Source organism: Schistocerca serialis, chromosome 1 (assembly GCF_023864345.2).
Source record: "Schistocerca serialis cubense isolate TAMUIC-IGC-003099 chromosome 1, iqSchSeri2.2, whole genome shotgun sequence".
In the NCBI taxonomy this organism is placed as follows: domain Eukaryota; kingdom Metazoa; phylum Arthropoda; class Insecta; order Orthoptera; family Acrididae; genus Schistocerca; species Schistocerca serialis.
In genome coordinates, this window is record NC_064638.1 from 493613508 (window position 1) to 493626876 (window position 13369).

The 13369-nt window shown below is 45.3% G+C and overlaps 1 protein-coding gene across 1 annotated transcript in view; it reads right to left on the bottom strand.

Annotated features, from left to right (window-relative positions):
- Positions 1–13369, bottom strand: part of LOC126473975 (uncharacterized) — a 593366-nt gene that overhangs the window by 148317 nt on the left and 431680 nt on the right. The gene's annotated exons all lie outside the window — the stretch shown is intronic.

Genomic DNA, 13369 nt, shown 5'->3' on the forward strand with positions numbered 1-13369 from the left:
CCTCCGCTTTATTTCGATAATCTCACTGTTCCTCGCTCATACTAAGTAGCCTTTCTAGAAAAAAGCCGAATTTGGTGCAAGAAGTGCAGCTCCAAGGTCACTCAGGCACGCTACACTTTGTCGGTATGCAACATCTTTGTTACTATATTCTCGCAATCAGGAACTTTGTAGTTGCCAAACAACTTACTGACAACGTCTTTAAAACATATCCAAGCTGGTCCACCGATGTCTTTCATTTTGTCCTCAAATGCTTCGTCGTTAGTTTCCGAATGTCTGGGCTCCTTTCAGCTTGGGTTATGACAGCTCGGAAACACATTTGCCACAGACTTGAAGGTGCCACCATATTCTGGTAAGAGGTTTAATAACTTTTTTTTTGAGTTCAGCTTTGATCTGAAGCGGGGGCAGGGTGGCTCCAACTTTAGCCGCTCTATTTGCCCAGAGTTACTGGATCAGTGCTCGTGTTTTGAAGAACTGTCCCATAGATTGTTAGCTGTATACTGAGGTGACAAAAGTCACGGGATAGTGATACACATATACACAGATGGCGGCAGTATCGCATACACAAGGTATAAAAGGACATTGCAGCGGTGAAGCTGTCATTTGTACTCAGTTGATTTATGTGGAAAGTTTTCCAACATAATTATAGTCGCAGGACGGGAATTAACAGACTTTGAACGCGGACTGGTAGTTGGGGCAGTGCATTCCGGAAACCGTAATGGAATAGAATATTCCGAGATTTACAGCGTCGAGAGTGTGTCGAAACTACCAAATTTCAGGCATTACGTCCTACCACGAATAACATAGCGGTCGACGGCTTTCACTTAATGACCGAGGACAATGGCGTTTCCTTGGAGTTGTCAGTGCTAACAGACAACCAACACTGCGTGAAATAACCGCAGGAAACAATGTGGGACGTACAAAGAACGTATCCGTTAGGTCAGTGTGGTGAAATCTGGCTTCATGGATTAAGGCAGCTGAAGACCGAAGCGAGTGCATTTGCTAACAACATGACATCGCCTGCAGCATGTCCTGGGCTCCTGACCGTATCGGTTGGCCTTACGACCGAAAAACCGTCGCTTCGCCAGATGAGTACAGATTTCAGTTGGTATGAGCTGGTGGTAGGATTCGAGAGTGGCGCAGAGTCCACGTGGCCATCGACCCAAGTTGTTAATAAGGCACTCTGCAAGCTCGTGGTGGCTCCATAACGCTGTGGACAGTGTTTATATCGAAATGACTGAATATTCTGATCCAACAGAACCGATCATTGATTGTAAATTGCTATGCTCGCCTAGATGGAGATCATTTGCAGCCATTCACGGACTTCATGTTATGAATCACATTGCGACATCTCACTGGGCCACAATTGTTCACGATTTCTTTGAACATCATTCTGCAGGATTCGAGCGAATAATTTGGCCATCCAGATCGCCCATCATGAATCATATTAAACTTTAAAAGTGCGTAAACAAAAGGTCGTTCTTACAGAAAATCCTGCATCGGCGACACTTTCGCAGTTAAGGACCGCTATAGAGGCTGCAAGGCTCGATATTCCTGCAGGTGACTTCCAACGACATGTTGAGTCCATTCCAGGACGAGCTGCTTCACTACGACGGACAAAAAGAGAATGAATTGTGTCATCTCAGTGTATGACAGACTATAAAATAAAACTTTTAGTAGTAAGTTACGTTGCAAACCGTCACAAAACGTTAATGTCGCTAATACAGAAAAAAATTATATTCTGCATACCGCACATAAATTCGTAAATTGTATCAAGTACCCAAAAATACACCAGAAAAATCTTTTCGCTTTAAGAAATAGTCGCATAAGTCCCTTATCAGCGCGCTTACGTAACAAAGGTCGTTCGCTCGCTATATAAACGGGCAGTGCACGCCAGCGGAATCATTCCGCTGTGAGCTCTATCTGCAACAGTATTGAAGCACTATGCCTTGTCGACGTGTGTATCGTCAGTATACAGGGTATTTCAAAAAAGACTTTACATCTTTGAAATTTCATATAATTTAATTCATAGTATTTACAGAGGTGAATGTAGTGTCAATTTGTAGGAAAATACATCACGTTTTGTCTCGAATAGTTCGCTAGTGCCGAACCACACCGTAAGGAGCGCTAGCGGCAGATGCGTTAAAGATGGCTACCTTCATTGGACCCGAGCGTGCTAGCTGTGTGTTTTTTGTTTGAATAATCGAAGTCGGCGACAATAGTTCAGCGTAATTTCCGTACCAAGTGCACTGAAGATCCCCCTAGTTGGCCTACAATCTATGAGTGGCACATATGTTTTGTAGAAACAAGGTGCTTGGCATGACATGGGAAATCATCAGGTCGCCCAAGCACATCTGACGACGTCACTGAGCGAGTTTGAAAACGTTTTATCAACTGCCCTACGAAATCCACCCGGGGTGCGTCTAGCAAACTGCAAATCCCACGTACGACTGTTTGGTGTGTGTTGAGAAACCGTTTGCATTTGAAACAGCACAGAATGACGACCGAACAAGCAATAAAAGACACAGATAAAATTGCTCGCAAGAACTTCTGTGCGGATACTTTAAATGGATTACATGAGAATGAACATTTCTTGGACAGAATCATATGTTCTGACGAGTTGACTTTTCACTTAAGTGGCAACAGTAAGACACAAAACTGTAGGATTTAGGGCAGTGAAAATCGGCATCAAACATTGCAACATGTTCGTGATAGCCCTAAACTGAACGGTTTTTATGTCCTCCAAGGATAAGGAGTTCCTTCACTTCGTCTGCCCAAATATGGCTCCTAAGTTTAACGCTCACCTCAGTTTTTCCACTCCTTATTACCTTTAAATTTTTCTGATTTACTGCCGATGACCTCAGCAATTTGGTCCTATAGGAACATACCACAACTTCTGATTTACTCTTAAATCATACTCTTTACTCATTAGACTGTCTATTCCATTGAACAGTTTCTGCAATTCCCCTTGACTTTCACTGAGTATAGTTACACCATCAGCGGCTCTTACCATTGCTATCCTTTCGCCCTAAGTTTTAATCCCATTCCTGAACCTTTCTTTCATTTGCGTCATTGCTTCTTTGGCCTACAGACATCGATACGGACGAAAGATTACACTCCTTCTAGCCCGAGTATTTCGGTTTTGGTCTTCCATGTGTACTGTTCCGTCTTGGTTTTTGTAGATTACCCACCTTTCTCTATACCATATAACTAATTATGTGTAAATTTCCAACATCTTACACCATTTTACAGCGTGTTTTTTTTTTTTTTTTTTTTTTTTTTTTTGCTTCAGTTGTCATGTGCGATGTCCAAATTGTCCCTCTGGGCCCTTTACCTTTTTCACAGCCAAACTGATGATCAAACCGATCCTAATTCTTCTGTTTCGTTATTCTATACATTATTTTTGTCAGCAACTTTATAGTTTTCGCAATTGTCTGTCCTTAGTTTCTGCGACATTGTGTGCATGTTGCATCTCCAGCCTCACAAATTTTACACACAATCTTCAAGAGTCGTTTCTTGCCACTTCCAAATTAATGTTATTCGTGGATTATGCCTTACTTTATTGTATGATATTCCGAAATCCTGTCAGTTCTGGATTTTCTATGTCTTCGATGTTTCACGATTTCTTCTTCTAGCAAGTAATCAATTTCTCTCCCTCGCAGCAGACTTCGTTGTTAACGGAACAATTACTGTTGTACTTTTAACATTGATGTCTTTGCTCTCAAATTTTTATAATGACTCTTTTGTGGACGAGAAAAACCAGAGAAAATCTGGATGACTTGAAACTGTGTCTTTCGCCCTGTTGCATGTTTCATTATCGACTGCCTCGTTACAAGAACGGCTGTCGTTAAAACTCCGTAACAAACCAATTTTTTTAAATTTTCTCGTCGTGATAATTTTGTGAGAAGCATGTGGGAGGAAGCAAAATATTGTAAGGCTCCTTTTGAATCGCACACACTCGAAATTCAAACAGTAAAATTCTCCTTAGATACGTCTCTTGTAGCGTCTCCCAGCGGAGTTCATTTTAGCATCTCCGTAACGCTTTCGCGTGGAAAAATGATCCTGTGATAAAACATACCGCTCTTCGTTGGATTATTTCGCCTCTTTATACACAGTACGTTACATTTACATATATTAAAAATCAATTGGCAGTTTCTGCACCAGTCGCCACCGACTGCAGTCGTTTCTGCATGTTGCCACATACTTCTAGCGTTGCAACTGTTCCGTAGAAAGAGCATCGTCCGCAAATAGCCTCAGGGATTCCCCATCATTATCCACTAGCTTATTTATAAATTATTAATATCAGCGGCACTAAAAGGTTACCAAACAATCTTTGCGTTTTCCCATTTTGTTCTATTAACTCTTGCAGTTAACCACGAATTTAGTGCCACACTAGGAAAGCTCGTAATTTTTCACTAAACGACAAATCGAATGTGTACCAAATGCCTTCCTGAGATCAAAAAGCTGATGTCTGACGCTCGCATCTCGAGGACTCGCATTCGGGAGGACGACGGTTCAATCCCGCGTCCGGCCATCCTGATTTAGGTTCTCAGTGATTTCCCTAAATCACTCCAGGCAAATGCCGGGATGGTTCCTCTGAAAGGGCACGGCCGACTTCCTTCCCTGATCCGATGAGACCGATGACTTTGCTGTCTGGTCTCCTTCCCCAAACAACCCAACCCAATCTCGAGGACGAAGAGAGGCTCAAAATGGTTCAAATGGCTCTGAGCACTATGGGACTTAACATCTATGGTCATCAGTCCCCTAGAACTTAGAACTACTTAAACCAAACGAACCTAAGGACATCACACACATCCATGCCCGAGGCAGGATTCGAACTTGCGACCGTAGCGGTCACTCGGTTCCAGACTGAAGCGCCTAGAACCGCACGGCCACACCGGCCGGCCGGACGAAGAGAGAGATCTGAGTTTTGCATCTCTGTTTGGAAAAACAACTTTGTTCCTTATATAAAGGAGATTTTAGGTCTCCAAAAACATCACCGTGGGCGAACAAAGACTATGTGATCAAAAGTATCCGGACACCCACAAAAATATACGTTTTTCATGTTAGGTGCACTGTGCTGCCACCTACTGCCAGGTACTCCATATCAGCGACCTCAGTAGTCATTAGACATCGTGAGAGAGCAGAATGGGGCGCTCCCCGGCACTCACGGACATCGAACGTAGTCAAGTGGTAGGGTGTCACTTGTTTCAATCGTCTGCACGCGAGACTTCCACACTCCTAAACATTCCTAAGTCCACTGTTTCCGATGTGATAGTGAAGTGGAAACATGAAGGTACACGTACAACACAAAAGTGTGCAGGCCGATCTCGTCTGTTAACTGCAGAAGAGGGGCGTAATGTGTAATAGGCAGATATCTATCCAGACCATCACACAGGAATTGCAAACTGCATCAGGATCCACTGCAAGTACTATGACAGTTAGGCTGGAGGTGAGAAACGCTGCTGCTCATAAGCCGCACATCACGCCGGTAGAAGCTAAAGAACGCCTCGTTTGGTGTAAGCAGCATAAATATTGGACGATCGAACAGTGGAAAAATGTTGTGCGGAGTGACGAATCACAGTAATCAATATGTTGATCCGATGGCAGGGTCTGGGTGTGGGGAATGCCCGGCGAACGTCATCTGCCAGCGCGTGTACTGCCAAAAGTAAAATTCGGAGGCGGTGTAGTTATGGTGTGGTCTTGTTTTTCAACAAGGGGGCTTGCATCCCATATTTTGGGTGGCACTATCACAGCACAGGCCAACATTGATATTTTGAGCACCTTCTGGTTTCCCACTGTTGAAGAGCAATTCAGGGATGGCGATTGCATCTTTCAACGCGATCGATCACCTGTTCATAATGAACGGGCTGTGGCGGTGTGGTTACACGACAATAACATCCCTGTAAGGGACTACCGAGCGAGGTGGCGCAGTGGCTAGCACACTGGACTCGCATTCGGGAGGACGACGGTTCAATCCCGTCTCCAGCCATCCTGTTTAGGTTTTCCGTGATTTCCCTAAATCGTTTCAGGCAAATGCCGGAATGGTTCCTTTGAAAGGGCACGGCCGATTTCCTTCCCCATCCTTCCCTAACCCGAGCTTGCGCTCCGTCTCTAATGACCTCGTTGTCGACGGGACGTTAAACAACACTAACCTAACCTAACCTGTAAGGGACTGGCCTGCACACAGTCCTGACCTGAATCCTATAGGACACCTTTGTGATGTTTTGGAACTTCGACTTCGTACCCGGTCTCCCCGACCGACATTGATACCTCTCTTCAGTGCAGCACTCCGCGAAGAATGGGCTGCCATTCCCCAAAAAACCTTCCAGCACCTAAATGAACATGTGCCTGCGAGAGTGGAACCTGTCATCAAGGCTAAGGTGAGCCATCGTCATATTGAATTCCAGCATTACCGATGGAGGGCGCCACGAGCTTACAAGTCATTTTCAGCGACGTGTCCGGATACTTTTGATCACATAGTGTAGAACACGTTCCTCAATTCTGCAAGAGATTTTTGTCGGCGATATATGCCTATTATGCTAGCCTGTCTGACGACATACGTTTTTGCCGGTGGCTAGGTAAATTTAGGTACTACATTGGCGTACGATAAATTACTACAAGGCGGAGAGAGGTGGAAAGGGACGATGGAAGGGGGGTGGGGGAGGAAACTTTTGCGAATAGTCTAGAAGCTCACACGCATCTCATCCGAAACAGATGTCTTTCAACTGCTGGGCAATTTTTTATTTTTTTTTTTTTATTTTAGAATGGTTTTGAACTCTACCCATTTATGCTCCATATCTTTGTCCTCAGAGCTGAATATTTAATGTTGATTATTTGATTGTTGATTGTTACGCTGCATGTGACCTTTTAACATCAACGAACAAGGCATTATAATTAAATTTTACTTGAGGCATTTGGGTCTCATGTTCATCTACAATAACGATAGAAGCTTAAGAAATGAATAGATATTAGTGGCTGTCTGGGACTTAGACCAACATTTCCTTGTTTACAAAGCACATATGTTAGCCCTTTCACCACCGCAGCGATATAGTTAACACCTCTGAATGGGCTTCACTAGTCGAACGCCCTCCATAACACAAACTTCAGTTCACGTGTTGTTAGGGCGGGGCGTTCGACTAGGATACTCCACGCAGCTGTGTTAACTATACTGCTGCAGTGGTGTAATGGCTAACACACCTGCCTACTAAAGGAGGCTCGGGTTCACCACCTCACTCCTAACAATAAAAGTTTATTTGACTTAAGGGAAATTTGCATTTACTGTAGTGATAAATATGTAAACTCCTGCTCATCAAGCGTCCAATGTCTTAGGTTTCATAGCCCTTTTAATAATGGTATGTATATTTTACTCTTTACATCGTTAGTCAAATTAATTACGCATGTAAAACTGATTCGTCTACCAAAGTATAGGATCTTCATATTGTTATTCACATTTATGTTTTCTCTTTTGCCACATATAGTGAACATGCCTCTATATGTGCAGGTCTGTGACCCTGCAACATACATATGAAACCTAAAAGCACTATATTCACACTACAACAAATCAAAGCAATGAAACTATTTAACTAAATGCATGAACATATTATTCAAAAACCAGCCACAGGAAAATTGACGAATAATAGTCTACGATTTATAAAAAAGACAATAGAAGAAAACAAAGGAACAGCATGTTAATGTCTGTCTCCCTGTGGATACCTGCATTTGTTAGGACTGTAAATTAAAGTTTATATATATTACAAAAAGTTCCAGCTGTGCCACAAATTTTAATTTATTTCTTAAGCTTCTATCATTATCATAGATAAAGGTGAGACCCAAATATCTCAAGCAAAATCTAATTATATGATATCTATAGATAAGTTACACTTCTGAGGTACAGGCAGGATTTTCCCATTGCCCCCAATGTTCGGTGCTATTCCAATACTAGAGAGCAATGGGAACAGCGAAGATCTAAGGAGGGGAAAATGGCTCAAGACCTGAATTGAGGTTTGTCTTAGGGGGTGAGTTGGACTAGGGTAGTCCATGCAGCCCTGTTAGCTGTATCTCTGCGGTGTTGTAATGGCTAGCATATCTGCCTAGTAAGCAAGGAGACGTAGTATCAAGTCCTACCACGGCACGAATTTTAATTCATTTCTTAAGCTTCTCTCATTATCAACATGGCATTGCTGTGCTGCTGCTGTGGACGGTTGAAATAAAGGAAAAACTGCAGCCGTTATTAGTTCCGAGGGTATACAGCTTTGTAGTATAGTTAAATGATGATGGCATCCTCTCGGGTGAAGCGCTTAGGAGGTAAAATAATCTCCCTCTCCGACCTCGATGTGGAGACTACACACTATGTCATAAGGAAGAACAAAACTGACTGAGCAAGCAGGTTTAGATTCCTTAAATAGGCAGGTAAGTTAGAATACTGAAAAATGGTAATTAATTTGTTGAGGTCAGATATAACGGGGATTACTGAAATTCGGTGGCAGAACGAACAGGTCTTCTGGTCAGGTGAGTACAGGATTGTAAACACGAAATGAAATATGAGTGGTGCAGGAGTAGGTCTAAAAATGAATAAGGAAATTGGTATGCAGTAACCTATCACGCGTAGCATTGGATTGTATTGTATGGAACTGGGAACCTACAAATGACGGAGAGGCTACTTCCCCACCGTAGCCTCAGTGGTACACAACCTCACAACAGGATACAGCAGTCCACTCACCTCACCGCCACCCCACACCGATTCCAGGGTTATTGTGCGGTTCGGCCCCTGGGGAACGTCTTACACCACCAGACGAGTGTAACCCCCAATGTTTGCGTGGTCGAGTAATTATGGTGTACACGTACTTGGAGAAAGTGTTCGCGCAGGAATCGCCGACATAGTGTAACTGAGGCGGAATAAGGGGAACCAGCCCGCATATGGAAAACCGCCTTAAAAACCATCCACAGACTGGCCGGCACACCGGACTTCGACAATAATCCGCCTTCCCGCCCGGAAAGCAGACCGCACGGCTAACCGGGAAGGCATGAGTAGCATAGTGAGCACATTGTCACAGCCAAGACAGAGCCGAAGTCAACACCCACCACAATAGTAAAAGTAGAGGATGAAGAGAGTGAAAAAATATATTACTAGAAAAAAGAAATTATTTAGACAGCTAAGAGAGAGGAAAATTTCATTGTGATGGGCGACTGCAGTTCGCTGGTTGGTAAAGGAAGAGATGGACAAATCAAAAGTGAATACGGCCTGGGAGAAAGGAATGAAATCGGAAGCCACGTGGTAGAACTTTTCTTACTTTGCTTTACTTCAGCAGGCGCTTCCACTATCAGCAGTTGCCTGTTCTTAGATGCCACAAATTTCTATCCGATGGATCTTTCTTTCCCATCGCTCTAGGTATAGTTCCTCTTCCCGCTGCCATTGGTCTCCCTCGACTTCTACTCCCTGATGGAGACCAGCTGAGCAAAGACTGCAGCCGTCGTTGTTCTTCCATCCGTCGGACGTGTCCATACCATCTCACTGCTCGACCATCAGTCCAATCTGTAACTGGTTCCACAGCACCCATCTGTAATCTTACATATTAATTACTCAGTCAATGCTAGCGGATCGCTCTCATACTCTACCATGACCGTCCATTTCTACAGCTTTAATTTTCCCCCTTTGTCTCTCGTTTACTGTCCAATACTCTGAACCGTACCTTAGAATGCTCTCAACCAAAGCACATAGCAAAACGTTCTTTGTTCGTCTGGACATGTGCCGACCACCAAAGAGACTATGTAACGATCTAACAGCCACCCTCGCTTAACGTCTCCTGTGTTATAGTGAACTCTACCTTCCTGTCTTCTATAGCTTAACCTTTTCTAGTAAGCAGTCTTCTTTTGTTCAGTCCTTTCACTTAAGGCCTGAGTCATCCTGTCAGCACCTGTACCTCTTCCTCGAAGAGCCTCCTCACCATTTCCCAGTAAACAGGGTTTTCAATACTCAGTGTTGTTTCAGATCCGTCCTTATACTATGTGAGTTTCTGCTCAACTCATCTGTTATAGGTCTCGTATACTCCTGTCCTGCGGAAGCCCTATCTTTAGCCACGGCGTTTCTCTACTGCGCCCTTCTTCCTGTTCCTTCAGTACATTTTTGCATTAGGGGGATGATGACTCTTCCCAGTACTATATGGAGAACTATTCCACATTCCGGCCTTCAAAACTCTCTCACATCCTGGACTACCGAACTTCTGTCCTGCTTGGCAATTGCTAAGTCAATAATTGACCTTCAGTTCCTAGTTGATTGAATCCGTGAGTACTTATGGATGTCCTTATGTTGGAAAATTAATTTGACATTGCGTCTGATCACTTACTTCAGTTTACCTACTTCCATTGTTATTCAGCGTTTCTTCACGAGATTTTCTAACCACATTATTATTTAATCTAAACCCAACTCAGCTGTTTAAGTCCTTCGTACAAACAGTTGCCACTGTGCATAAGTTGATTCAGTGATATCTCTAAGACAATCAAAATATTCAAAAATGTTCAAATGTGTGTGAATTCCTAAGGGACCAGACTGCCAAGGTCATCGGTTCCTAGACTTACACACTACTTAAACCAACTTATGCCAAGAAGAACACACACACCCATAGCCGAGGGAGGACTCGAACCGTCGGCGGGAGAGGCCGCGCAGTAAGTGACAAGGCGCCTCAAACCGCACCGCTACTACGCGCGGCCTCAAAATATTCCTCTGGGTCAGTGATGGTAGCGCCGTCACAGGGAGCATATGCTGTTATTATAAGCACTTCACTACTAAACATTTCAATCGTCAACTTGAAGAACCTCTCATTTACCTCCTCCCAGTTCTTTATTCTTTATTTCCATCTGTTCGTTATCAAAATAGACACAGCAGCTTTAGCCACTGCGAATTTATTATTACCACACCGTATATGCTGGTATTTCTTAATATTTGCACTGCCTCTGTCTTTCTTCTTTGTCTCTGCTAAAACTAAAAAAATCTACTTGTTTCTCAACCTTTGGAATATCCACACACCAAAAAAGTTTTGCATCACCCCTGTTCCCAGAACTCCTGGAGATAGATGCTGACTGTGGATATCGTATCAAAGACACAGTCCCTTTGACTGTTCAGAGATGTCATTAAACCCGCCATAAGATGTAAACAACGATGAATGAGCAACACCTATTTCACGGAGGGGGTCCGACAGCCGATCACTTCCAGTCATTCCACCAGGAATGGAGTACACGGCTCGTGTTGTCTGTAGTTCAACTACGCCTAAACGATCAATACCGCGGTTCGATCGTGTCCGCATAGTTACTTTGTGCCGCGAAGGGCTCTCAACAAAGGAAGTGTCCAGGCGTATCAGAGTGAACCAAAGCGGTGTTATTCGGACATGGAGGAGATACAGAGGGACAGGAACTGTCAATGACACGCCTTGCTCAGGTCCCCCCCCCCCCCCCCCCCCCCCCCCCCCCCCGCAGAGCTACTACTGAAGTGGATGACCGCTACCTACGGATTATGGCTCGGAGGAACCCTGACAGCAGACTGTTGAATGATGCTTATCGTGCAGCCGCACGACGTCGTGTTACGCCTCAAACTGTGCACAGTAGGGTGCATGATGCACAACTTCACTCCCGACGTCCATGGCGAGATATATCCTTGCAACCAGGACACCATGCAGCGCGGTACAGATGGGCCCAGCAACATGTCGAATAGATCGCTCAGGATAGGCATGACGTTCTCTTCACCGATGAGTGCTGCATATGCCTTCAACCGTGTTTGGAGGCAACCCGATCAGACAGAACGCCTTAGACACACTGTTCAGCGAGTGCAACAAGGTGGAGGTTCCCTGCTGTTTTGGGGTGGCATTATGCAGAGCCGATATACGCCGCTTGTGGTCACGGCTGTACGACACGTGAGTGCCATCCTCCGACCGATAGAGCAACCAAATCGACAGTATACTGGGGAGGCATTCGTCTCCATGGACGACAATTCGTGCCCCCCATCGTGCACATCTTCTGAATGACATTTCTCGACTAGAGTGGCCAGCATGTTCTTAAGACTTCAACCCTATCTAACATGCCTGGGATAGATTGAAAAGGTCTGTTTATGGACGACGTGACCCACCAACCCCTCTGAGGGATCCACGGCGAACCGCTGTTGTGGAGTGGGACAATCTGGAGCAACAGTGCCTTGATGAACTTGTGGATGGTAAGCCACCGCGTATATAGACATGCATCAGTGCAAGAGGACATGCTGCTGGGTATTAGAGGCACCGGTGTGTACAGCAATCTGGACCACCACCTTTGAAGGTCGCGCTGTATGGTGGTACAACATGCAATGTGTGGTTTTCATGAGGAATAAAAAGGGCGGAAATAATGTTTATGTTGATCTCTATTCCAAGTTTCTGTACAGGTTCCGGAACTCTCGGAACCGAGGAGATGCAAAACCTTTTTGATGTGTGTATTACTTAAGCCCTAAATGTTCCACGTTCCAGCTTTTTCAGAGCGTTATTGAATCATCGCTAAACCTTTGTTTAAGAATCATGAAAGAAGGTTGTAACGTGGAAATTGATTATACACTCCTGGAAATGGAAGAAAGAACACATTGACACCGGTGTGTCAGACCCACCATACTTGCTCCGGACACTGCGGGAGGGCTGTACAAGCAATGATCACACGCACGGCACAGCGGACACACCAGGAACCGCGGTGTTGGCCGTCGAATGGCGCTAGCTGCGCAGCATTTGTGCACCGCCGCCGTCAGTGTCAGCCAGTTTGCCGTGGCATACGGAGCTCCATCGCAGTCTTTAACACTGGTAGCATGCCGCGACAGCGTGGACGTGAACCGTATGTGCAGTTGACGGACTTTGAGCGAGGGCGTATAGTGGGCATGCGGGAGGCCGGGTGGACGTACCGCCGAATTGCTCAACACGTGGGGCGTGAGGTCTCCACAGTACATCGATGTTGTCGCCAGTGGTCGGCGGAAGGTGCACGTGCCCGTCGACCTGGGACCGGACCGCAGCGACGCACGGATGCACGCCAAGACCGTAGGATCCTACGCAGTGCCGTAGGGGACCGCACCGCCATTTCCCAGCAAATTAGGGACACTGTTGCTCCTGGGGTATCGGCGAGGACCATTCGCAACCGTCTCCATGAAGCTGGGCTACGGTCCCGCACACCGTTGGGCCGTCATCCGCTCACGCCCCAACATCGTGCAGCCCGCCTCCAGTGGTGTCGCGACAGGCGTGAATGGAGGGACGAATGGAGGCGTGTCGTCTTCAGCGATGAGAGTCGCTTCTGCCTTGGTGCCAATGATGGTCGTATGCGTGTTTGGCGCCGTGCAGGTGAGCGCCACAATCAGGACTGCATACGACCGAGG